The 26,240-nt window shown below is 33.9% G+C and overlaps 1 long non-coding RNA gene across 1 annotated transcript in view; it reads left to right on the forward strand.

The window, feature by feature from the left end:
- LOC141541219 (uncharacterized) overlaps positions 1-26,240 on the forward strand; it is a 49,069-nt gene that overhangs the window by 16,609 nt on the left and 6,220 nt on the right. The window contains exon 2 of the long non-coding RNA XR_012481695.1: positions 15,907-15,960. This is a non-coding gene — a long non-coding RNA (uncharacterized LOC141541219). The remainder of the gene's footprint in view (positions 1-15,906; positions 15,961-26,240) is intronic.

Raw genomic sequence — 26,240 nt, forward strand, 5'->3', positions numbered from 1 at the left:
AGTATTTTTGAACCAAAATAAGGTGTGGATGAGATTTATGAACTCATGTCCTATATATTTTTTCATGAAAAATACTTTAGAAGGTATTTTGTTAGTAAACAGGCTTAAGGAATCTGTTTCTTTCCTTTGTATGGAGTGCCAACTAGTGGGAAAGCCGGAAACTACATACATAGGAAAGAAATATATTAGAGATGTTCATTAAATTAGGGCATCCCTGGGTTCTTATATTGGACAATTTGCATTTTATTTGTGAGACTTGCAAGACAAAGGTCAGGGGAAAATTCATTCTTTTGGATAGAAAAAGAAACCCCAGAAGTATTTGATTGCATTTTAAAAGGAATACTGAGGCAAACCACCATGGAAATCATCTACAATTCTCATTTAATTTTTGAAATTGAACAAATGCGCTTGAAAAATTGGATTGATGTCCTTTGATTTTTACACCATAAATATCTTCACAAACCACCCCTTCCTAATTCTCTCTCCTTTGTCACAAAGAAAATTGATAAGAACATAATCCTCCACACCAGTATTCCCCACCTTTTTATTGAAAAGAATAAAGGTGTGTCTCTAGAACCAGGATTAGTCACTGTCATAAATTTTCTTTTGTTGTTGTTCAGTCATTCCAACCCTTGGTAACCCCATTTGGGGTTTTCTTCACGATGTGGAGTAGTTTGCCATTTCCTTCTCCAGTTCATTTTGCAGCTAGGAAACCTGAGGGCAGATCCACTGTGCATTTATCTGCACAGATAATTTACAGACATTTTTAAAAAAGATTTATTGAATTCAGAACACAACTTTTGGAAGATGAAGCTTTTTGAAGTAAAAGCTATAAGCTTTCTGGAAATGAGATGGCTTCTTTACCATAGTAGCGCTGGCACACTTATAATAAACTATTTGGCCCCAAACAAGAAGGTACATAAGTGAAGGAAATAGGTCAATGTTCAAGGGGAAAAAAAGTAAGAGGAAAAAAAAAAAAGAAAGCAACAACCAAGAATTGTTCTCCTTCTGAATAAAATAAATGCCCCTAAGGGGCATGGCATTTGAACTATTAGATGTTTTTAAAATGGTTTCATATTCTTTTGTGGACAAGGATAGAAACTTACACTATCTCTTTGAGTTTACAATTTACTTGCTCTCTGTGCTTGTATGTATATGTGTGTATGTGTGTGTCTGTGTGTCTGTGTGTGTGTATGTGTGTGGGGGATGCTTTTTGTGACTCAATTTGAGGCTTTCTTAGCAAAAGTACTGGAGTAGTTTGCCATTTCTTTCTCTAGTTCATTTTACAGATCAGAAAACTGAGGCAAACAGGGTTAAGTGACTTGCCTAGGATCACACAGCTTGTAGTAGTATTTGAGGTTAGCTTTGAACTCAGGACTTGGCACTCTATCCACTGTACCATCTGGCTGCCCAACACACACACACACACATACTCTCTTTCTGTCTGTCTCTCTTTCTTTTCCCTTCTCTCTTTATATGCATATATATACACATATATACACACACATACATATACACACATATATACATATATATATTTTGGGGGGGGGAAGCCTTCATAGCTAATTTCCCAAACAATACATATGATTTGATGCCTTAGGATATTAACAATGGAATAGATAAATTCATCCTGTGAACTGTGTAGCATTTATTCCTTTTTTTAAAAGCTAAATATTTTGTTTTACAATTGTTTGGACATGTATACATATATTATATTTAATTTATACTCTAACATATGTAACATGTATTGGTCAACCTGCCATCTGGGGGGGGAGGAGGGGAAAAATTAGAACAAAAGGTTTGGCAATTGTCGATTTTGTAAAATTATCCATGAATATATCTGGTAAATAAAAACTATTAAAATAGATAGATAGATATAGATTTTGTTTTATTGCATATAAGTAAAACATTACATATACATAAAATAGAATTAAAAAACAAAATAAAAATATAATAGAACATGTAATCTTTTTTTAAAAAAAACAGAATAAATTAACTTTTTAAGGTTAAAATATTTTAAACTTTTTATTATAACTTTTTATTTTCAAAATATATACGTGGATAATTTTGACATTCACCCCTACAAAACCCTGTGTTCGAATTTTTTCCCCTCCTTTCCTCATCCATTCCCAATCAGCAAGTAATCCAATATATATGTTAAACATAAACAGATCCTCTGTACATATTTCCACAAACATCAGTATAGCATTTATTCCTAAGAATAACAAGAACTGGTAAAAATCCATCCAATTTTTTTACAGAATGTCCCTTACAGTGAACTTAGAAATCCTGAAATTCTCCCTCTAAGGATGCTGATTGTAAAATCAGGCTATCAGGTGGAAGTTGTTAGGTTTCTGGCCTTTCACATTGTATTATTTGAACAGAGAAATTTACTTTAAGAAGATTCCAGCAGCATTCTGTTTGTATTTCCTTGCATTCACAATTAGATTCTCCTCAGACCCACATTCCCTATTAAATTTGTTTTGTGTCTAAGCATATTAGAAACACTGATAAATTGACTTTCCCAGATTTATTTTGTATAGTCTCTATTGGGGACAGATCTCACTTTTTGTTCTAGAAAATGTGAGACCATTTTTATTCCATTTTACTATAGATTTGCTAGGATAAATCTTCTGCAGGAGAAAGATAGCAATAAACTTTAGGACCTAAAGGATTACTCAGCATACTTTGCTGCTGCTATCCTGGCTGTGAAGCCAAGAAAACATAGCATAGTTACTTTAAAGTTTCCTGGTAATTATTAAATAAACTCTGAAGTCTTTCCTTGGCTTGAAAGTGGTTTATTTAATGACCATTTATTTAAAGATCATTAAGTCTTGGGGGTTCAAGGATAATAAGGGAGATAATACCATAGCTATGATACCAACCTTCTTTTACAGCATCAGCTTCCTTGGAGATCAGACTTTCTAAATGACTTAGTTGTGGAGCCAGGCTGTTCTATTAATCTGTCTGTCCCAGCCTTCACCTTATCCCCAGACAGTTAATCTTAAAAAGATGAGAAGCTGGGGAACTGATGGGGATAACTTGAGTAATACAACACCTATAAATAATCCTTTTGTCAAGTCAGGGAGGCCTATGGTGTCACTAAAGATTATTCTTCCTCAGATATGTGGTTGCTAGGTGTTAAAACATACCTGCAGCTCTCCTCAATTCAGAGAGCTGCTGATCAAACCCAACTTTCATTTTGTTTATTTTTTTAATTTAGGGAAAATAGCATGTTCCCCAGATTCTTTTGAAAAGCAAACAAAAAATTATTCATCTTACCTTTCCCCTCTTTAAGTTTCCTAGACTTCAGTACTCACAGTCAAAAAAAGCTAAATTTCACTCCTGCCTCAAACACTTACTCACTGTCTGATACTGGATGATTCACATCTCTCAGTCTTATTCTTCTCATCTATTAAATGGGATAATTATTACACCTATCTCATAGAGTTGTTGTAAAAGTCAAATTTGATAAATGAATGAATAAAGAATTTAGTAAGTGCTTACTATTTGCAAAGCATTATGCTAAGGTTAGAGACACAAATAGAAAAGTAAGTTGGTCTCTGCTTTCAAGGAGTTCATATTCTTTTAAAAATATATTAATTTAATTTTTAATTTATGAGATAAAAAATGCATTTCTATAACATGTTTTAAAAAGCCTGTACATGAAACTGTAAATCTATTGCCTAACTTACTATTTTTGTTATTTTTGGGTTTTTTTATCATTTTTGTTAACTTTATAAATTATTTTGCATTCATATTTTATTTATTTTTATTATTTATTATATATAATAAAATATTATTATTTTATTAAATATGTAATACAATTGACATGTAAATTTATTTTTCCTTTTTGTGGGATTGCATTCTAATGAGGAAAAAAACATATATGTAAAGCACTTTGCAAACTTTAAAGTACTATATAAGTATTAGCCATGATGATAATTTTAGCTAATCATTTAAAGCTCTAACTACTATTGGAGAAAACAAATTGTCACTTGAAAAAAAATTAAATATGGAATTTTAATTCTTTTGTAAATTTCCCAAGATACTTTAATTCTATACAGTTAGGAATCAACTTCTAATCAAACTAACCCAATAACGGTTCTTTTCAACAATGAAGTGATTCAGGCCAATTCCAATAGATGGGATGGAGAGAGCCATCTGAATCCAGAAAGAGGACTATGGCGATTGAATGTGGATCACAACAGTATTATTCCTTTTTACTAATTGTTTGCTTACTTTTTTTCTTTCTTTCTTAATTTTTTTTCCCTTTTTGATCTGATTTTTCTTGTGCGGCATATAAATGTAGAAATATGTTTAGAAGATTGCACATGTTTAACATAGATTACTGACTGTCGGAGGAGGAGTAAGGGGAAAGGAAGAAGAAAGATTTGGAACATAAGATTTTGCAAGGGTGATTGTTGAAAATTATCTTTGCAAAAAGATACTAACTAACCCAATATAATGTATGTTCCTTGAGAGCAAGGACTTGTTCAATTATGAGGCAGCTAGTTTCCTTGTGGAGACAGTGTTGGACCTGGACTCAGCAAGGCCTGACTTCAAATATAGCTCCAAACACAGATTAGCTGTGAGACCCTAAACAAGTATCTTAACTTTGTTTCCTCATCTGTAAAATGGGAATGATAAAAGAATCTACCACTGAGAGTTCAAATGTAATAATATTTGTAAGTATTTAGCACTGTTCCTGGAACATAATAGGTTCTCTATAAATTATATACATTATTATTATTTGGTTTTTGTCTTTGTATACACAGGCGTCCAGTGGAATTGGGAGCAGCCTTGCTGAATATTGCTTCTTATTGATCTTTTACATTTAGTCATTTTCTTTTCACAGATTTGTTTCTGCCATTTTTTAAAAAGGAGGACAGCAGTAAAGCAAAAGAATTATAATAAGCAAAAAAAGGAGAATAGGCAGTTCAACAAGGCAAATTTAAAGGAGGCCACACAGGTTTTGGTGCTAATGATCATGGAATTTCTCAATTGCAAAATTTTAATCATGGCAGGTTAAACTACTACAAAATGTTCATTACTAGAAAGTTATCTTTCAAGGGAAGATTTTCTTTTCTTTTTTGTGAGGCAATTGGGGTAAAATAATTTACACAGAGTCCCACACCTAATGTTAAGTGTCTTAGGTCTGACTCAAACCCAGGTCCTCGGCTCTATCCACTGAGCCATCTAGCTGCCCTAAAAACATTATTTCTCAAAAATGAATCTAAATATTCCCATTTTCCTGCCTTGGGTTCATAGAGTGAATATAGCCCTTCTACAATTCATTACTCTCAAAAAGTAAATTGACCTTCATGAACATGCAGTGAAAACACAGACTTGAACTTGAGCCAAAAGCCTTTTAGCACCTCATCATTATGAACTCTGAGGTTATGTTTGAATATAAATTTTCCAGTTTTCCTTTGCTAGACAGATAGACAACATGAAATCCGTTTGGGCATGTTGGATACCTCCAGTCTCACAAAGGAAGAAAAAAATGGAAAGGCTTTCAGAAATACCCATTGTCAATGTAAAAATTAGTGAAAATGAGACCATTCATCTGTCTGACTGGTGTCAAAAAAGCAATTAAAATGAAACCTCACAAGATTCCTCTGAAAAAAAAAAGACAAAACATAAATGGCTGGTTTCAAGATTGAGTAAGGTTTCCGGTAGACAAACATGCTTACATGCTTTTGGTGTTAGACTATAAGATCATGGATATAGACCTGGAAAGTCAATAATCCTGACTTCAAGGATAGTAGGATCCTGGCTAATTTCCAACAATCTGGTCTTTCGTTACAAATAAAGGTATAGGAAATTTTGATTAGGTCATTTAAAAAATTATAATAAACATACACATAAGAAATATGTATTCTAAATCTAAGATATATGTAAGAATAGTTAGGTAAAAATCTCAAACAAAAACTTCTGGAGGTTAGCCCACATCCCAACACTGAATGAGATCTAATTTCTTCCTTTTACTGGCTGAGTTGATGACAAGGAACACAGTGAATTTTGGTTCTTGGTTATAGCCTTCAGGGACAACTGAATACTGACTAAGGGAAGACAAACAATTTAAAACTTTTTCATTTCTTCCATTAAACATATTGTTTCAGGCAAATAAACAAGATACACATTTGTGTGTGTGCATGTGTGTGTATATGCATGCTAAGTGTAAACCTACTCAATTTGGGCTGTATATGGGATTTTAGATTTAGAACTGGTGGTCAATCAACAAATACTTATTAAGCATTTATTAATGGACTAAGATTACAAAGACAAAAATAAAACACTCCTTTCTCTAAAGTAACATATTCTAACAGGAGATATGTGGGTGTACAGGCATATATATGTGTGTTTATGTGTGCATCTTTATAAATACATGCACACATGTATGTGAATATAAAATACAAATAGGCAGCTAGGTGGTGCAGCGGATAGAGTATCAGGTCTGGAGTCAGGAAGATTCATCTTCATAAGTTCAAATATAGTCTCAAATGCTTATATTAACTTCTGTGGGACCTAAGGCAAGTCACTTAATCCTGTTTACCTCAGTTTCTTCTTCTGTAAAAATGAGCTGGAGAAGGAAATGAGCAAATTATTCCAGCATCTTTATTTAAAAAAAAAAATTCCAGTGTGAGAAAGGAACTAGAAGCTAGGGGGATGCAGAAAGGATTATTGCAGAAGACAGAATTTGAGCTAAGTTTTTAAGGAAACCAAAGATTCCAAAAAGTAAAGGTTAAAAAAAGAGGGGAGGGAGGATAACCTTTCAGGAATGAGAGGTCATGCAGTACAAAGGTACAGACAGGGGAGATGCAGATATCTTATGTGAAGTCAAATAAGAAAATTAATGTAACCACATAATACCATATGGAGGGGAGTCATGTTTAAGAAGTGTGAGATTTTAAAAGTTTGAGAGATATAATTTCTGAATAATTGGGCATTTTATTAATAATTCTAGCATTTTAATAATGGAAAAAAGGTCTGTACCTCTCCCAAATGCCAAAGAGCCTCTTGGCAGTGGATTCAAGGCTTATATGGGTCTTAGAAAAGTAGGTATACCAGAGGGTGACTATCAACTCTGAGTGGTTAATAGATAATGAGAGAGAATGAATATTACAATGACAGGCTGGACCTATTCTGATGAACTTTGATTATATCATTTACTTCTAAATTATCCTCATCAACCTTAGGCAATCTAAACCAAAAAATCTATATCCCGCACCCAAGCCTGAGCAGAAAGCAATGGGCCAGGAGTTTTATCTTAGATTAAAAATCTAATATTGCTGGGTGGAATAGCAATACCCAAAAGAAGAAGAATGTTAATCTTATCTTCCATGAATCCTCTCCTGGAAAGATTGTCCAAGGAATAGCACAAGGGGGAGAGGGATGGAGTTTGGATTTCCCTAATTTTAAAATGAAAGAGAAATAGTCATTTTTCTCAGAAGACTAAAAAATTATGAACAGTTTTAAATATTTAGATTTTTTTTGATGCTAGAGGTAATAAAGCACTGGAAGAAGGCAGTAAAATGATCAGACCTGCTTTTTAGGAAAATCACTTTGGTAGCTTAGGATGGGGAGGAAGACCAAAATGGAGACAGGCAATAATACAGGTGAGAGGAGATAAGAACTTGAACTAGGGTGCTGACTGGATGAGTAGGAAGCAGGGTATGCATCTGAGAGATGGTGTGGAGGGAGAAATGACAAGATTTGACCACTAATTAGACATGTGAAGAAAGGAAGAATCAAGAACAATATCAACTGTATACCTCAACTAGAAAAATATTGAGGGCCTCTACAGTAATAGGGAAGTTCAAAAGGGGAGTAGTTCTGAGGAGAAAGCTAATGTGTTTTGTTTTGGACATGCTGAATTTTAGATAATTAGAAGCCTTCAGTTCAAAATGTCCAAAAGACAATTGGTAATATGGGACTGGAACTTAGGAAGAAGACTAAGGCTAAAGAACTAGAAATTGTATAGAGATGATAAATAATAACATATAAGCTAATGACGTCACCAAATGAGAGAATATAAAGCAAAGAAGAAGAGGATCCAGTACAAAGGCTCATGATATCTTTACACTTTGTGGGTATGTTATGGATAAAGACCAAGTAAAGGAGGCAGAAATAGTGATTACAGGGAGTGAGGAGAACTAAAGGCGCAATGTCATGCAAGCCCAGTGAGGAGAGAGTATTCAGGAGGAGAAAGTGGTTAATTGTTAAATGTTGCAGAGAGATCAGAATGGATGAGGAATAAGAGCAGAACATTAGATTTGACCATTAACAAATCATTGGTAATTTTGAAGAGAGAAGTTTCAATTGAATGATGGGTCAGAAGTCAGATTGTCAAGGTGTAGAAGAGATTGTGATTAAAAAATGTGGAAGTATCAACGTGAAGATGGATTTTTTTCCAAGAAGTTTATCTGAGAAAGAGAAGAGAAATATAAGATGATAGTTATGAGGGTGCTATAATTCAGAGTGTTTTTTAAGGACATCTTCATGAGTTCAAATCTGGCCTCAGATTCTTGAGTTGAACATGTCTATAGGTAGCAGGGAAGAAAGCAATAGGTAGGGAGAAATTGAAGATCTGAAAAAAAGTATAAGACAATAAGTTCAACAATGTAGGAGGCTATGGGATGAAGGATATTTTTTCTTAATTTTAAAAAATTTTAAATTTATACACACACATATGTTTTTTTTATTTTTAAATTAATTTTTATAATTACAACATTTTCTTTGACAGTACATATTCATAGGTAATTTTTTTTACATTATCCATTGTACTCCCTCCTGTTCCAAATTTTTCCTCTCCTTCCCTCCACCCCCTCCCCTAGATGGCAGGCATTCCCTTACATATTAAATATTTTATAGTATATCCTAGGTACAATATATATGTGCAGAACCGAATTTTGTTGTTGTTGTTGTTGCAAAGGAAGAATTGTATTCGGAAGCTAAAAATAATCTGGGAAGAAAAACAAAACAAAACAAAACAAAACAGTGCTCACAGTTTATATTCATTTCCCAGTGTTCCTTTTCTGGATGTAGCTGATTCTGTTCATCATTGATCAATTGGAATTGGATTAGCTCTTCTCTATGTTGAAGATGTCCACTTCCATCAGAATACATCCTCGTACAGTATCATTGTTGAAGTGTATAATGATCTTCTGGTTTTGCTCATTTCACTTAATATCAGTTGATGTAAGTCTCTCCAAGCCTCTCTATATTCCTCTTGTTGGTCATTTCTTAGAGAACAATAATATTCCATAACATTCATATACCATAATTTACCCAACCATTCTCCAATTGATGGACATCCATTCATTTTCCAGTTTCTAGCCACTATGAAAAGGGCTGCCACAAACATTTTGGCACATACAGGTCCCTTTCCTTCTTTAGTATTTTTTGGGATATAAGCCCAGGAGTAGCACTGCTGGGTCAAAGGGTATGAACAGTTTGATAACTTTTTGGGCATAATTCCATATTTCTCTCCAGAATGGCTGGATTCTTTCACAACACCAACAGTGTATCAGTGTCCCAGTTTTCCCACATCCCCTCCAACATTCATCATTATTTGTTCCTGTCATCTTAGCCAATCTGACAGGTGTGTAATGATATCTCAGAGTTGTCTTAATTTGCATTTCTCTGATCAATAGTGATTTGTAACACTCTTTCATATGAGTGGAAATAGTTTTAGTTTCATCATCTGAAAATTGTTCATATCCTTTGACCATTTATCAATTGGAGAATGGCTTGATTTCTTATAAATTAAAGTCAATTCTCTGTATATTTTGGAGATGAGGCCTTTATCAGAACTTTTAACTGTAAAAATGTTTTCCCAATTTGTTACGTCCCTTCTAATCTTGTTTGCATTAGTTTTGTTTGTGCAAAAACTTTTTAATTTGGTGTAATCAAAATGTTCTATTTTGTAATCAATAATGGTCTCTAGTTCTCCCTTGGACACAAACTCCTTCCTCCTCCACAAGTCTGAGAGTTAAACCATCTCATGTCCCTCCAATTTATTTATGATTTCGTTCTTTATGCCTAAATCTTGGACCCATTTTGAGCTTATCTTAGTATGTGGTGTTAAATGTGGGTCCATGCCTAGTTTCTGCCATACTAATTTCCAGTTTTCCCAGCAGTTTTTGTCAAATAATGAATTCTTATCCCAAAAATTGGGATCTTTGGGTTTGTCAAACACTAGATTGCTATTTTTATTCACTATCTTGCCCTATGAACCTAACCTATTCCACTGATCAACTAGTCTATATCTTAGCCAATAACAAATGGTTTTGGTGACTATTGCTTTATAATATAGTTCTAGATCAGGTACAGCTAGACCACCTTCATTTAATTTTTTTTCATTACTTCCCTTGAAATTCTCGACCTTTTGTTCTTCCATATGAATTCTATTATTATTTTTCTAGGTCACACACATATATATGTATTTAACAATAAATCTTTTTTTTTCCAAAACATATATACGGATAATTTGACAATATTGACCCTTGCCTTGTGTTTCAGATTTTCTCTTCCTCCCTCCCACGCCCTCCCCTAGATGGCAAACAATTCAATATATATTAAACATGTTAAAATATATGTTAAATCCAAAGTGTATAAATGTATTTATACAATTCTCTTACTGCACAGAGAAATCAGATTAAAAAAAAAGAAAGTAAATGAATAATAAAACAGAATGCAAAGAACAACAACAAAAAGAGTGAGAATGTTATGTTGTGATCCACATTCAGTTCCTACAGTCCTCTCTCTGGGTGTAGATGGCTCTCTGATGGAGGATAATTATAATTATAAAAGGGCTGACAAGTAGGTTGACATGACAAGTTGTTACAAGAGTCATGTCTTCATTAGAGATTGGAGTAGAGGATGAAATATGGGGATCATACCAAAGAATTGTGAGATGAGGAGGAGTGTTATGATTCTTACAAGGTACAAAGTCACTGGAATGGAGACAATAATTATCTAATTTAGCATGGTTCAGTATGATTGATCTGATCCTACAAGGAGATGTTACGGGCCAGAACTTGAAACAAGGTACTAAGTGGAATTGAGGAGACAATGGTTAAATCTAATTTAGCATTGATTTAATCCTACAACAAATAATGGTTTCCTAGTGATCTAATGACTGGTGTGGACTCAAGTGTACATCATATAATCAAGAAGCTCTCAGGGCCAGACATACAAGCCTATTCTCAGAGGCAGAGTCAGATTCATTCCAACTTCCACCATCACACTTTAGAGAAGAACATTACATTTTGACACCCCATGTTGGACGCCAAAATGTAATATTCTTCTCTAAAAAATTTAATCTTCTCTGGGAGCAGATTTCTTGTGTGGCTTCTGGAAGCAACTTTCATTTTAATTTAGTGTAATAATCACCTCAAAATGCAGCCAGGAGTTAAAGTCCAGATCCTTTATTATCTCCTTCAAAATAGCTGGTTAGTTTTCTTAGAGGCCTATCTCTCTCCTTGAGTTCTTGCCACTAATTCTTTTTCTCTTCCAGCTTCTGCATCTAGCTCCCTCTGAATCCAAAGCCTCCAGGCAACACAAAGGTGGAAAATGGAATAAATCTGTCTCCGCCTCCAAGAGTGGGCTTGTGCTCTAGTGGACTTGTGGAAGCTCCTCCTTATATATGCTCTCTTAAAGGTGTGAATCTTGTGGAACTCTAATAAGTACTAAGTACATTTAGAGAACTATTAAGCACCTTGCTAAACAACCATTGTCTCTATCAATTCCACTGACTTAGCACCTTGTAAGAATTCTAACAGAGGAGTTCTCAATAAATGCTATCAATATTCTCAGTAAAAGAAGAGGTGAGGTTCTCAGGTGAAAGAATAGGAGAGGGGGTGTAGGGGGTGTCTCATGTCAAAGCAAAGAATAAAAGAGTTTTGGAACATTTATTGTGATAAGTTGCTTATAGATTCACTGATCATAAGATCAAGAATGTAAGCATCCCCTTGTTTGCATGAGGTTACAGAAGCAATTGATGAGGAGTAAAATAATTTCCTTGATGCAGTGAGGGTCCAGTTAAGATTAGATGACAAAATTTTAGTGGATCCAACTAACACCATTGTGTGATTTTCTCCAGCTCCAATCAACAACATGAGAGCAGATAGAAGTAAAAGAAGTAGATTGTAGGAACAGTTAGGGGCATTATTTTGACAAATTATGAGGAGAGATAGAACAAAGAAGTAGGATAAAGAGTTGAGGGGAGAATATAACAGAGTCAAACTGGTTCATCAAATGTTTAAAATTGAAAGGGGAGGAAAGTAGAGGCAGAACAAGGATGATGGCCTAAGAATAACTGTAAGTATCAATGAGAAGGAAGAATAATTTTAAGAGGAATAAAGATTGAGAAGATAAAATGATAAATAATTATAAGTGAATAAAGGGATTTTAAAATAATAATTGATCATGGAAGTAGATCACTTATAAATAATTATAAGATTAAGAATATAACCACCACCTTGTGAAGCTGAGGTGAAATGGTCATAACAGTTAATTAATAAGGAACTAAGAGGTTAGGATATGTTGGAATCCCCTAGTTATTAGAAAAGGAGTTGGAGAAGAGAGGGAAACAACCACCAATAGGGATCTGGGAAGAAACTCTTGCTATTGAATTACATCTGACTCTTCATGACCCCATTTGGTGTTTTCTTGGCAAAAATATTGGAGTGATGTGCTATTTCTTTCTCCAGTTCTATAACAGATGAGGAAACTGAGACAAAGAGGGTTAATTACTGACTTATCCAGGAACACACTGCTAGTAAGTACCTGAGGCTAGATTTGAACTCATGAAGATGAGTATTCCTGATTTTGAGTCCAGTGCTCTTTCCACCACTTAGCTAACTAGTTCCAAGGTTATTCATTCTCAAGAATTTCGGGATCTATTATACACAGCAACAACATTATGCAATGATCAATCCTGATGGATGAGACTCTTTCCAACAATGAGATGATTGAGATCAGTTCCAATGATCTTGTGATGAAGAGAGCCATCTATACACAGAGAGGACTGTGGGAACTGAGTGTGGATTACAACTAACATTCTCACTCTTTTTGTTGTTGTTCACTTGCATTTTGTTTTCTTATTCATTTTCTTTACTTTTTAATCTGATTTTTCTTGTGCAGCAAGATAATTGTATAAATATGTTTACATATATTGGATTTAACATATATCTTAGCATGTTATAACATATATTGGATTGCTTGCCATCTAGGGGAGAGGGAGGGGTGAAAGAGAGGAAAATTTGTAACACAAAGCTATGCAAGGGTCAATATTGAAAAATTATCCGTGCATATGTTTTAAAATATGCTTTGGGGGGGGGAAAGCTATTATTTTAAAATTTTATTAAAAAAAAAAACAACTTCAGGATCTGACTTAGTTTCTCTCTTCAGTGCACATATTGATCTCTATTCAAATGTCCTAGCCTCCCAGTTTACTCACTTCTTCAATTCTCATTTAGTTGAATTTATTTGTTTTATTAAAAATCTAACTACGAACTCCTTGTTGTTCAGTCATTTTTCAATAACATCTAACCCTTCACAATTCCATTTGGGGTTTTCTTGGCAAAGCTATTAGAGTGGTTTCCTTCTCCAGTTCATTTTACAGATGAGGAATCTGAGACCAACAGATTAAGTGACTTTCCTGAAATCACACAGCTAATAAGTGTCTGAGATTGGATTTGAACTCAGGTCCTCCTGATTCCCGAACTGGCATTCTAGACACTCTGCCACTTCACTGTCCATTGTAAAGTATTCTGGCTAAAAACATTTTTTAAATTCCCACATCTCAAACAACTTACATTCTCATGACTTTACTCCATCCCTGTCATCCATCTATTAGTAATTTGTCAGTGAATCCACAAGCAGTTATTAAGTGTCTACTGGGTGATAGAAACTGTGCTAAGTAATGGGAATACAAAACTAAGTAAAAGATATTCCATGTTCTCAAGGAGCTAACAGTCTAAAAGGATAGACAACATGAAAACAACTATGTATAATTAGGACAAATAAAAAATAAATTACAGGTAATCAATAGACAGAAGATGCTGGTGTAAAGGAGAATCAAAAAAGGTTTTGTACAGAAGGCAGGATGTTAGCTAAGACCATTAAGCCAGAGAAGCCAGAGAAATTAGGAGGCAGAGAGGAGGAGGGAGAGCATTCCAGGAATGCAGGACAGCAAGTAAAACAATTCCCCACATTGGGAAAAAAAAAACACCTAGTTCAAGAAACATTAAGAAGTCCTGTTTCACTGTATCAAAAGAGCACACAGGAAATAGGGGTGTAAAGAGGAAGAATGGAAAAGTGGGAAGGTTCTGGAGGGCTTTAAAAACCAAACAAAAGATTTTATATTTTATCTTAGAGGCAAAAAGGAGCAACTGAACTTAATTTAATAGGGAGTGACATGATCAGTGACAAAGCATTTGTGTTTTTGGGAGATCTATTTGATGGTTAAATGGAAAATGGACAAGAGTGGAGAGAGACTTGAAGCAGGAAGACCAAAAGGAGGCTACCCAAACTTATTAAATACAGGTTAGACTGTGCTTTAGAAGAATCACTTCATATGTACCTATTCTAATAATCCAAGAATGAGGTATTGAGAGTCTGTAGTAGAGTGGCGGCTATGTCAGAGAACAGAAGAGGATATGTTCAAGAGACACTGTAATGGTAAAATTGACAAATATTGACAATAGATTGGAAATGGGTGATAAGAATAGTGTAGAATCCAGGATTCTAAGTCATAAGCCTGGGGAACTGAGAGAACGATGTTGTCCTCTCTAGAAATAGAGTTTTTAGAAAGGTGGGGGTGGGGAGGATATATTTGGTAAAATCAACTGAATTTAAATAAATAATGGACACAGTGGGAAAATCTTTAGGAAGATAATATCCAAGGATATGAAAACATTCACATTTCTGATGGAGCCATTGCTAACTGGACAAAAGCTATCCATAGCTGTATTTTTTTCAATTCAACTAGGAAAAAGAGATTAGCTTCATGCACTAAGATTAAAAATGATGTTAGTATTCTTATCACACTAATCAAGTCAAATTTTATGCAAGTAATTTAGAAATGCTCAAATTGAGGACTATGGGGATTGAATGTGGATCACAACAGAGTATTTTCACCTTTTTGTTATTGTTGTTTGTTTGCTTGGGTTTTTTTCTCTCATTTTTCCCCTTTTTGATCTGATTTTTCTTGTGCGTCATGATAAGTGTGGAAATATATTTAGAAGAATTGCACATGCTTAATCTATATTGAATTAATTGCTGTCTAGGTGAGGGGAGAGAGAGGGAGAAAAATGTGGAACACAAGGTTTTGCAAGGGTAAATATTGAAAACTACCTTTGCATGTATCTTAAAAAATAAAAATCTATTATAAAAAAGGGAGAAAAAAAACAATTCTGGAAAAAAATTTAAGAAAAGAAAAGCCCAAACAATTTTGAAAAATAAAATACATTTGTTTTCTTGAATCTAGTTGACTTACCTTGAACCACTTCTTTTGTGATTGTCATTTATAATTGTTCATATACAAGAGTGCTAGACTCAAAGCAGCCTAGAAAACCTAAGTTCAGACACTGATCTTGAAACTCAACTCCTATAAAAATGTGGACAAATCACTTAACCATTTTGGGTCACAGCTTCCTCATCTATAACAGGAAGATAATAATATCTATATTATCTTCCTCCAGAGATTGTGAAAATACTTCAAATATATTAAGTAGCAAATACTAACCACAACATTGCTGACGCTATTTGTTGTTATTTATTGTTGCTTTTTTGGTGATTGGTGATGATGATGGTAATGGTAGTATTGTACCCCATTCCTCTTATCTTAGTTCAATGGAGTTGAGCTAAAAACTTACTTGCTATTCTGATGTTTAGGATAATCATTTAATGGCTGAATGGAAGGTGAATTGGAGTGGAGAGAATCTTGAGGTAAGTAGATGTACCAACAGGCCATGGTAAAAGACAAGATATGAGGTAACTTGTTTATGTTTAATGTTCTGCAGCCTATTGTACAGGTGAATAAATTGAAAATGAAATATTTAGTTTATAACTAAATTGTTTTTGTTATTCTAACAGATCTAAAAACCAAAAAACCAAAACAAATGACTTTGTCTCCAATTCCTCACAAATTAAATATTAACACTAAAAACTGTTATGCCCAAGTTACTTTGGCTCACTGGCATCATAGCCAATGTTATAGAAGATTCTTGGCTAGATAACCCCGACTGATTCTACACAGCAAAATCAAATAGTCTATAAGATAAATCTTAGTTGGAAGTTAGTGGTTACTGAAAATAAAGATTCAATTATATTCCCATACAAATTCTCAGACCACTCTGATTATTTATCCATGGACCCCTGATAAAGGACTATAGCAAACTATAATCTCTGTTTTCTGTGTGGATTTAGATAATATGTTTATTTCCACAATTTATCTCATTATCTTATGTAAGTGAAGTGAGAAACATAAGGTAAGTTATCAACTTCTGAAGACCTAGAGTATGGTCTTTAGGAAAAGGACATTTGATTTTTCAAAATTTTATTTTAAATTTATGGAATAAACAAGCATTTTCATAACACAATAGAGTAAAGTTTATTGCATATAAAACTATAAATCTACAAAATCTACAATGTACAACTTGCTTTTCCTTTCAAATATATCATGTAAATTTTATCATGTAAATTTCTTTTTTATCCTCTCAATCACATATATATATATATATATATATATATGTATGAAATATAGAAAATGTGGACAAGCCACTCTGGGTCACAGCTTCCTCGTCTATAACAAGAATAATAATACCTTTATTATCGATCTCAAGACATTGTAAAACTCAAATGGGGTAAGGTATGTGAAGTTCTCAGCAAACCTAAAAGTACTACAAATATCAGCTAGTAGTAAATATTAACCACAACATTGCTGATGCTGTTTATTATTATTTGGTATATGTATATGTATATATGTGTGTGTGTATGTAAAATTATTCTATACATACTTCTAGTAATCAATTTTTTTTCCTCTGGATGCAGATAGTGGCTTTCTTCTTATGTCCCTTTAAAGTAGATTTGTAAGAACAATTAGGATGATTTTGAATATTATAGGATAGCTATCTATGACATTTTCCCTCGCCCCTACACATACCATCAATAAGCAGAAAAATGCATGCAAGCTCTAAAAAGTATAGGGTCACACTCAAAAAGTGTTCTAGAAACCCCATTCTTGAGTGAACCTCTGTGTAGATATAGAAGTTATGCTACAATTAGGAAAAATATAACCTTCTTTAAAGGTGAGAGTAAGACAAAAGTTTACTCTGTATATGATTAATAAGGTATCAAGAAAGCAACCAAACCTCAATTAAATAAAAATCTCTATTCTGATATCTCATTTGCTAGAGCTGTGAGATTTACAGGAATAAGTTCGAAAACAATAACCATGCTAGAACATACACACTTAGACTTCCCAACTAATATCTAGGGTAACCAGGGGAAAGTACAAATATTCTCAACAGACTAAGAGTAGACATTACCTAGGAGCTAGCTGAGAATAACAGGAAAGAATAGCAGCAGGGGTGAGCAAGAAAAAGCACTGCTTGATTAGTAGGAGTCATTTTTAGAGAAACTCACTATAAAATGAGAAAAAAAAAATCCCCACTAGTGCTGTGCTTATGAGGATTTTTGTAGATCTATGAGTTATTTCAATGTTCCCTCTGGCAGCTAGGTGGTGTAATGGATCGAGTCCTGGATCCAGAGTCAAGAAGCTTTGAGATACATTCAGCCCCAGATATTTATTATGTGATTCTGGTCAGATATTAAATTATCTGTCTTTTCCTCAACTATAAAATTGGGATAATAATGGTACCTGTCTCTTAGGATTATTGTGAGGATAGTGAGAAATAATTCTGCTAAAAGTGCATAGTGGACACATAGTGGATCTGAATGCATTTTTCCTTCCTTCCTTCCTTCCTTCCTTCCTTCCTTCCTTCCTTCCTTCCTTCCTTCCTTCCTTCCTTCCTTCCTTCCTTCCTTCCTTCCTTCCTTCCTTCCTTCCTTCCTTCCTTCCTTCCTTCCTTCCTTCCTTCCTTCCTTCCTTCCTTCTTTCCTTCCTTCCTTCTTTCCTTCCTTCCTTCTTTCCTTCCTTCCTTCCTTCCTTCCTTCCTTCCTTTCTTCCTTCCTTCCTTCCTTCCTTCCTTCCTTCCTTCCTTCCTTCCTTCCTTCCTTCCTTCCTTCCTTCCTTCCTTCCTTCCTTCCTTCCTTCCTTCCTTCCTTTTTTCCTTCCTGCCTTCCTCCTTTCCTTCTTTTCATCCTTTCTGCCTTCTTTCCATCCTTCATCCCACCATTCATTTTTCTCCTTCCTTCTCCTTACAAATATTCATTAATGCTTTTTAATAAAACCTAGTTGTCACAGATTGACACATATGTTTGCAAAGGGAGATTAGCTATAAGCTTTCCAGGCTATGCTAGAAAGGTATTTGCCCAGGTTTCTAATTAGGAGGTTGAACTAAAAGGGATATAAACTCTCCCCAAATCTTAATAACCCAGGCATCCCAAAACAAAGATTCATAATGTTAAGAACCAGAAAGGACCTTATAGATTATTTAGTATAATGTTCTAATGTTTTATACATAAGGAAACTGAGGGTAATGGTAGTGAAGTGATTTGGTACAGATCAAGAAGGTAGTAAATAGCAGATTTGCATCTCTGCACTCTAAAATCAAGGCTGATATTATTTCTACTTCAGCTTACTTTTCCATAACATCATATACATTTTCTCTTTACTCTGTGCATTCTCAGAAGCTAATTAAACTCCATCTTGAAGATTCCTTATTGTTATATAGCTCTTTATAGATTTTTCACTTATATCATAAGATGCATACTTTTCTGACAATTTCAATAATAACAAAATGCTGGTGAATAATATGTGAACCCCATAGTCCTTCATAAGAACAACTTTTGCATGCTGGTTCTTTAAAAAGAAAAGAAAACGACTCCAGTTACAAAATAAAGATCACTCAATAGTTTTCCCTTCTAAACCTGCTTGTCATTTCAGGTTTCAAAGACTTCTTTCCAAAACTAATAGAATCGAACTGCCCTTCATCAGGATGTATAATTAACACAAAGAAGGTAGATTTTATCCATGTTTCAACTTTCTCCCCCCTTAAACCTTCTTTTAGAACTAATAATCAGCCTCTGTGTTGGGTTTCACTGTTTTACTTTGCATTCATAAGCATCATTTGATGTTGAAAAAGCCCTGAATTTGGAGCCAGAAGACTTGGGTTCAAATTATGACATTTGGGCAAGTCATTAATTTCTTCCTATATAAACACAAAGTTGAGAGTAAATGGAGTAAAATTACATCTAATCCTAAATCCTATGAACTTCGAGTGAGAGTAGAAAGCTGTCAAATGATCAGAAGAGAGGGAAAGAACAGGTACTGTATCATAAACTGGATGATCAGGTTCTTAGAACCTAAGCTATGTAAAAAGCACACTGACAACTGGGGGGGGAAAAGGTCAGTTGATGACTTTTAACAGATCAATGAAGAATTAACATTAAAGGAATTGTCTAAACAGGATTTCTATTACAGGGGCAACAGGGCAGGTTACTTCTCTATGAATAAATCTCATCTTTGGCACTGGTTTAAGATACCTCTGTGACAGTGACATGCTAATCCAAGATAGAAATAACAGTTGTGTTTTGTTGAAACTTTTGTTTTTAGCCTCAAGCTACCTGGTTGTAGTGGTAAGGGGATAAAGTACATCTTTTTTAACTTTAGGTTTTTATGGAAGGATTTTTGAGTACTTTAAAAGGAAATGCCAAAATGTTAATATTGACAACATTAAAAGATGAAGTGAATGTTTTAAAGGAAAGAATGAAAGAATAAAGAAGAGAAACTTTTCTTTGTCTTATAGCTATGTTATTACCATCATTACATTCAGAGTTTTAGTAAAGAACAGAAAAAAATGAAAGAATAGTAAACATTGTATTCAATCATAGTAACAAAAATTGAGCAAATACCCATTTTAAGGTACAGATTCTGATCATTTTTAAGCATGAGTTCTTAATCTTTTTTCTGTTATGGATCCTTAAAAAAGCCAGGTGAAGCCTATGCACATTTTCTCAAAATAATGGGATTTTAAAAGTTTTATAATTGAAGGTTTTATCATTTCAGTCAGGATTTAGTTCAAAGACATGAAAGCAAGAAATAATGTGACTTGTTAGTGGGAGGGGGAAGGAAACAAATAGTAGATACATTTGTCTGGAGTATAGTATTTATGGAAGATAATAATATGAACTAAGGAACATTGGAGAAGTCAGGCTAAGAAATTTAAAAAGAGGGCTACAACCAGATTTACAGATCAAAAGTATTGCTCTGGTAATGAGATAAAGAATGGATTAGCAAGGATAGAGAGAATGAAAGCAGAAAAATCTGATAGGTGACAGGGAACCACTGAAAATTTCAGAACAAATTGTAGTAATTGCCACTCAGGCATATTTTCAGGATCAAAGTAAATTATATTCATATTCATATATACATATATATATGTGTATATATATGTATATGTACATATATATGTATGTGTATATATGTATATTATGTATATCTGTGCAAATAGATAAATATATAGAAACATAGATATATGGATGGATATCTCATAATTCAGTGTGAGAGGGCCTAAAATTCCTTTCTTTGCTGATTCTTTACAATGTTACCTAAGGTGAATTGTCTCCTATCACTCAGAATGCTCAACTCTGCTTTCAGAGTCTAGTCCTCTCAGAAGCACACCTTTGGAGTGCTAGCACTAGCTAGAGGAAGAAGAGGAGGAGGAGGAGGAATAAGAGAAAGAAGAAGGAGGAGGAGGAAGAAGAAAAAGAAGAAGAAAAGAAGAAAGAAGAAGAAAAAGAAGAAGAAAAGAAGAAAGAAGAAGAAGAAAAAGAAGAAGAAAAGAAGAAGAAGAAGAAGAAGAAAGAAGAAAGAAGAAGAAGAAGAAGAAGAAGAAGAAGAAGAAGAAAGAAGAAAGAAGAAGAAGAAGAAGAAGAAGAAAGAAGAAAGAAGAAGAAGAAGAAGAAGAAGAAGAAGAAGAAGAAGAAGAAGAAGAAGAAGAAGAAGAAGAAGAAGAAGAAGAAGAAGAAGAAGAAGAAGAAGAAGAAGAAGAAAAAGAAAAAGGAGAAAGGGAGAGGGAGAGGGAAGGAGAGGAGGAGAAGAATTTAGCATTTTAAAGTTTATAGAACACTTACATATTACTTCTCTAAACCATCACTTCTTAAACTGTGAGTCATGATAATTGAATGAGAGGAATACTAAAAATTTGGCAACAATAAAAGGTTTCTGAATGCAATGATCAATTTCAAAATCAAACTTCAATGAATCTGAGGTATTTCTGGCAGCCCTGCCTGTGTTGCATCTGCGACTTCCTTTAAGCCTTGGTTCTAAATACACAACATACACCCTTTATCAGAAACACCTCAGCTCAGATTCAAGACAGAATCACGTAAAAAATTCTTGGGCAAAAAGGGATTGCAAGTGGAAAAAGTTTAAGAAGCCTTGCTCTAAACATTGGGGCAGCTAGGTAGCATAGTGGCTAAAGCACCAGACCTGGAATCAGGTACATCTAAGTTCAAATCCAGCCTCAGGCATTTACTATTTGTGTCACCCTAGTGAAGTGACTTAACCTTGATTCCCTCATTTTCCTTATCTTTTAAAATGACTTGGAGAAGGAAATGGCAAATCACTCCAGTATCTCTGTCATGAAAACCCCAAATAGGGTCACATAGATTTGAATATGACTAAAATCTCTAAATAATAGAAAGGTAGGAAAAAATCCCACACTACGTAAATTTGGCTGATTTCTCTTCATATCAAGGGAATTTATTGTATGAGGAAGGAAATTTTCCTCTTTACTCCTACATTACATCCTCTAGCTATGGTACTTTTCTTCTACAGGAGTGTACATAAATAATATACAGCATATTCATTTATTCAGGGCTAATAATGATATATACTAGGCTTAGAGCAGTGGAAACAGAGAAGATAAAATGTTTACAAGAAGTATTGTAAGGGTAGAATTGACAGGATTTGGAAATTGAGTAATAATGTAAATTTGGAGAATTGGAGTCACCAAACATGCCAGTTTTGAATATAGGAGGCTGGATGAATGAAAAAACATTTCATTAAATCTTTGTGTGTGTGTGTGTGTGTGTGTGTGTGTGTGTGTGTGTGTGTGTGTATGAGAGAGAGAGAGGAGGGTGGGAAGGAGGGAGGGAGATAGAGAAAGAGACAGAAAGAGAGAGAGAAACAAGTCTTGAGAATGAATGTGAAAAGAAATTTAGGCAAAGTAAAAACAAATGATAAAGATAATATTTCTTTTAAAAATATGTAGTCTTAAAAATTAGCCTACAATTTTTAAATTATTCAATAAAATGACTCAGTTGTATCTTGCAATGATGTTGGGAAATCACAATACCTTAGTCTCAGAAAGACTATGGAAATCATCCATATGAGGAAGCTGAGGAAAAGCTAAATGAATTTCTATGGTCATGATGGCAATAGGTAATGAAATTAAAATTTGAATTGTGGTTCTTCAGACAAATACTGTGCTCTTTCTATTACAGTGAGATAGTAATAAAATAAGTAGTATAGATGCTTGGAAAGAACTTAAAGATTATATAGTATAATCTAGGTCAAATAATTAAAAAACTAGAAGCTAAGGTCATTAACAAGTTTTTAAAAGTTTTGACAAGAGTTAACAAGATAGATATAACTGAGTCAATACTCTCAATCTATGTTGTCCAAGCAAATTTAGACCTTAACCACAAGGCAAAGGGATTGAGACAGAATAAAATCTCTCAAGTTCTTTCAAGAATTCTCTCAGACTCAAAGTTGCTATTGTTGCAAATGCAATGCAAAGAAACAATTAATACATTCAATTGATTAAAATTTCATTTTCATTTTTAATTGGCAAGGCATTTACCACTTGCTTATTTTAAATAAGTGTTTGTATCCATAAATAAATGAAAATATATTTGAATTTTCAATGCTTTTGAAATCATTGCAGATATACCATCAATACTTTTATATCTGATATCTATAATCAAGATGTAGGCTCATTAATATTATGTCTGTCTTTCAAAATAGAAATATAAAGAGCATTTGAAGTCATGACTTAATAATTCTAATAACAGTAATAATTTTTCCTCCTTCAGATGGTACTAATTCCTTTTTTTGTTTATTTATAATTTTTGACAGTATATATGCATGAGTAATTTTTTTTATAATATTATCCCTTGTATTCATTTTTCCAAATTATCCCCTCCCTCCCTCTACTCCCTCCCCTTTATGAAAGGCAATCCCATACATTTTACATATGTTACAATATAACCTAGATACAATATATGTGTGTAAATACCATTTTCTTGTTGCACATTAAGTAGGTACTAAATCCTTACATATATTTAGGGCAATTGAATTAAAGTTAGTAGATAAAATTTTGGAGAAGACAACCATTTATGTGATAGTTAAAAGTAGGGGGTAAATAGGTTCCTACTATGAAAAGTAGGTTTCATACGAGTACTTGTCTACATAATAAAAACACCTAATTCAGAGGCCTGCTTGGAAGTTCTAGATATCAAAGGAGTAGATTGAAGATACTTGAAAAATAAACATTTGTGGGATTTGGAATCGGAATTGGAATTATTGGACGTGAATTTGAATATTGACTTTGCTTCTTACTTTCTGTATAATCATGGGGAAATTATTTAGCCTTTCTGGGCTTCATTTTTACTCACCCTTAAAAAGAAAAGAGTTGATCAAAGATATTAAAAAAAAAAAAGAATAATAGAAAATTCCCATAATTCCAAAATAATCAAAATATCACTTTTCTTAGTATCCAAAAAGTGGAAATAAGTAGATGTCCATCAACTTGGGGTGGAGGATGGGGACATGACTGAACAATTGTGGTATATTAATGTTATATATTATTATTGCATTGTAAGAAACAAGTATAATATGAAGTCAAAGAAATATGAGAAATTTGAATGACTGGATGTAAATCAATCTATGCAGAACCAGAAAGAGAATTTACAAATAAACTAAAAATAAACTGAAAGTCAGCTGAACTCAGATTAAATGATGATTAAATGATTAAATACAATACACTCTTTCTTTTTTTGTTATTGGGGGAACCACAGTGTTGAATTTCAAATATATTGTTATTAGTTTTGACCTTTTGTTTTCTTTATTACAAAAGAGGTTCTTTTGGTAGAGTGAGTACGATGGAAAATGATTGTGTTGTTTAAAAAAAAAAAAAGAGCATCAATAAAAAATTTTTTTTCAAAAAATAAGAATATCAGACTAGATGACCTCCAAGGTACTAAAAGTGCCATAGAGACAAAGAAAAATGAGTGAGATATGCTTAATACTTGTACTTGCTTTGACATGTCTATCTGTCATTAGCCACTTATCAATCAAATAAAGAAGCTGGGCCAAAGTAGGAAAGTGGTCAAACCAGTTTGACTATCTTGACATAGCTGAAGTCCCTATATCTTGTGTGGGAAGGGAGGAGGAGATGAGGTTGATCAATTATTATAGCTAAAATCCAAATATTTGAGGTCTTTCAATGACTATCAAATCTCTTACCCCTAATTTTATTTCACCGTCAAATGATTTCTGTGTTGTACAGATATACACTCAGGCCAAGATTATGCTAAAGAGTACCCATACCAACTTGCAAAAGTCAACAGTTAAAATTTTCAGTGAGTGTTTTAGACTTTGGAAATCAGCAAATGGTACAAATCAGAGTTTGATTTATAGTTTTGTTGATTATCTATATTTAAGAACTTTATAGAGAATTGTTAATAATTCAGGTTAAGCTTTTTTTTGAGAACTGGTTGTTAAACTTTACCAGAATGCCACTGGATCAGAGTAAATATGTACCTTCTCATCAGTTTTCAAGAGAATTCAGATTACATGGGAAGAAATTATCATAGGATCAATTTAGAGCCAAAAAGTATCTTAGAACAAGTTAGTCGATTGGTGGGGGTCAGGGGAGGGGTTCATTTTATGGGTTCTCAGGCCCTCAATTGAGTTAGATTAAATAATTTGCCCAAGGTTACACAGTTAGCAAGTAGTAATGTGATGATTTATAATCATCTGACTCTAAACCAGGCATTCTTTCTACTGTAATTTTCTGATTTTTAAGGTTTTAGTAAGGGGTGGGGAGGGAAGGAGGGGAATTAAGTCATTGTTATAAGGCTTTGTGGTTTAAGTTTAGCACCCTAAATTGTACAGATTAAGGATAAGGAAACCAAGTGAGCTAGTAGGCTAACAGGTGGAGCTTGTCTGGAGAAGTCCATATTTGCAAGGATCAAGCTACTCTATTCTATTCAAGCTAAGTTCCCAGGGTGGTCCAACACATTGAGTTTCCTGCCATAAAGCTATCACCCAATGCAGGTCAAAAACATCATTAATACCAGATACAAAACTATTCTTTGCAAACTTGTCTCTACGTAATTAAAGCAGGATGAGCTTTGGGAAATCCTCCAGGAGCGAGCTCATTTTTAAAGTAGCCTGCTGTCCCATATGATTCAGAAGCAAGGGGTAAGTGTAGGACAAACTAAAGGGAAGAAAATGTAGATGAACACTGAGAATTAAAAAAGCAATAGCCAAATTCTAGGAATGCAAATACCATAAGCATAAGTATATTGGATCAAAACAAAGCAGACATGTTTCTTCAACCATATAATGGGTTGTGATCTATGCCTACTATCAACATCTCCAATCATTGTAGAACATACCAGCAGTTACCTCACCACTATAGTAGCTACCTCTGATTGTTTCTCAATTGAAGCATGTGACAACTAAAATTTATTTAATTGAATAAAAGAATGTTAAAAATGAGAACAGATAGAATTTCCTAACTGCTTCCGACACATAAAATATGGGGGCTTCATCTCTGGACACCATTAAGAAGAGAACAAACATTTGTTTTGGATTTAGCAATTAGCAGACATTTACAAAATGCCTACTGTATTCCAGGCACTGTGGTAGACAATCTAGGTAGAAATACAAGAGTAAAATAATTCATGCTTTCTAAGAGCTTCTATCAGGGGAAACAACACAGAGGTAGAAATAGAGATAGAGATAAATAATTAATATGGGGAGGGAGGAGATATGATGTCCCAAAATTGACAGATAATTTCAAGGGATCAGA

Source organism: Sminthopsis crassicaudata, chromosome 4 (assembly GCF_048593235.1).
Source record: "Sminthopsis crassicaudata isolate SCR6 chromosome 4, ASM4859323v1, whole genome shotgun sequence".
In the NCBI taxonomy this organism is placed as follows: domain Eukaryota; kingdom Metazoa; phylum Chordata; class Mammalia; order Dasyuromorphia; family Dasyuridae; genus Sminthopsis; species Sminthopsis crassicaudata.